The sequence below is a fragment of the Benincasa hispida genome, chromosome 12 (genome assembly GCF_009727055.1).
Source record: "Benincasa hispida cultivar B227 chromosome 12, ASM972705v1, whole genome shotgun sequence".
NCBI lineage: Eukaryota > Viridiplantae > Streptophyta > Magnoliopsida > Cucurbitales > Cucurbitaceae > Benincasa > Benincasa hispida.
Window position 1 is genome coordinate 76,460,476 of NC_052360.1, and position 2,289 is coordinate 76,462,764.

Genomic DNA, 2,289 nt, shown 5'->3' on the forward strand with positions numbered 1-2,289 from the left:
GTTAATGAATTGGGGTTAGTTCGGTTTAATGAGTTTAGCCGATTAATCTCAGATTGTTGGAGCCCATGATCTGTAGGTCCGCGAGGTCCCCCTACTAGCTCGTAAATGGATTAGTTCTACAATAGCGTGATAAGTTAATATGAAGTGTTCAAATTAGAAATAAGTGAAATTAGAGAAATAATATTTAAATATGATTTAAATATTTGAAGATGGAATTGTGTAAAATTAATTTAATATTTATGAAATCAATTTATTAAAAAATTGAAAAAGAAAGAAATACACAAAATGGAATTTAGCATTTCTTCATTGTCTTCTTCAAGTAGCTCACTAACAACCCACTTCTTAAGTCTTCATTTACTCCAAGCATGAGCTGCATCTCATGCAACTAATCTATTTGGAGTGTCTACAATATATTGAAGAGATTGGAGTTTTTTGAGAAAAAATGCAACTGAAAGAATTTTTTTGAAAAATTTGTGAGAAGAAGGGTGTTCTTCATCATTTGGGTTGTTGCTATGAGCATTCTCCAAATTTCATTAATTCAGGATCATTTTGAGTCCCACTACTCAATCTAGAGCACCAAGAGAATAGTAGGGAAGAACTTGGGGTGGTCTACAACAAGATTCAGAGGAGATTTGTAGCTGGATTTCAAGCTTTGAGGAAGTTTTACAAAGGTATGTTAGGAAACCCATTTATTTATGCAATAGCATGCTTTCATTTCTACCAAAATTAATGAATTAGATTGATTATGGATCCTTGTCACTTCCACTGTGTGATGCCATGTTCCAACAGTAAATGGTACTCGGTCGTAGCTAAACGATCATGGAATACCTAGCCAGTTTACTAAACGATCGAGGGAGCTTTGCCCAGGCGGTTCAAGACCCGATTCGCCTGTAAACCTGTTTGATCAATGGAAAAATGTAATAGATAGATTTTTATTTCCAGTTTTGAAGCGGTTCATCCCGGTCTATTAATCTTTTGTGAATGTACATAGGATGTATGCTTATTTATATGTCATATGGTATGCCATATAGAAGAAACTCACCTTAGGTTATGCATTGGTCATGCATCATGTCTTTATTGTAAGTGTTATGATTTAGAGAAGCATGATATAAATTACATAAAAGCATGCCCATGCATCATATAATATAAGAGTTATATTTATGTATGCATTAAGCATAAACATGCATCATCTTTATATTATAAGTGTTATAGCATAAGGGTGTATGGAAGCATGTCTGCTTGGTTCATTACAAGTATATAAAAATTATGTATAGTAATGAATGGACATTGCATGAAGCATGACACATAGGTTAAAATTTATAAGTGTTATAAATACCTAGTTATGCATGGCAATGTGTATGGTTTTAGTTTTTTCTTTTATAAGAGTTATAAGGAAATTAGAACTAAAATCTATAAGAAAGACATACATGCGAACTTAAGCTTGAATCATGGTTTTAAAAGTGTTTTAAAACTTGGTGGAGATAGACCTAAGATCACGGTTCTAATAAGATTAGCAACCTAAGGTTTAATCTATTAATCAGTTAAATAGGATTAAATTGACTAATAAAAGATTAAAAGTGTAGCAAATCTATCTTTAAGGGACCTTTTCTCTCAGGCAGATTCTGTCTAGGCTAGGGTATTTAAGGTGACGGAAATGGAACACTCCTACCTAGGAACCTACCTAGAAAGGTAAATTAGATAGATTTGATGCATGCATGCAAATTGAGGACAATCTATTAATGAGTTTACTGTGACTACTTGAACTTGTTTAATTTCAAAGACAATAGTTGTTTTTTAGCAAATTAAACTGACTTAGATAAAATCAGTAGCCGAATGGTCTAAGTTAATGAACCCCTAGGTAGAACATTCAGTGGGAGGTACTTGGGTATCTGATACTTCATTTAAACCTCTTCACGTTTCTCCCTTTATGTTCACACCGTGTGATCTATCCTTGGCCTCATGGCACCCTGGGAGTGTCCCCCTAAAGGATGGTGTTTGGGTAGGTCAATATCAAGGTGGACGGAGAGAATGTTCATAGTAAGTGGGAGTGGGAGTGGGATGTGCAACAACATATCCCATGGCCTCTCTTGTTAGGTTGGATAACGTTTTTGTGCATCGCCTCATGGCACCCTGTGACTATTTGGTGCAGTTACAAGAGTTGTTTCTGCCTAATGGTTGAGAGTGTCTTATCCTAGTGAAGGGGCATCTGATCACCCCATCGTTGGGGCAACATTGCAAAATAGAAGTCTTTTCACTTAGAGTACTTGGAAATTATTTTGCTAAAACTAA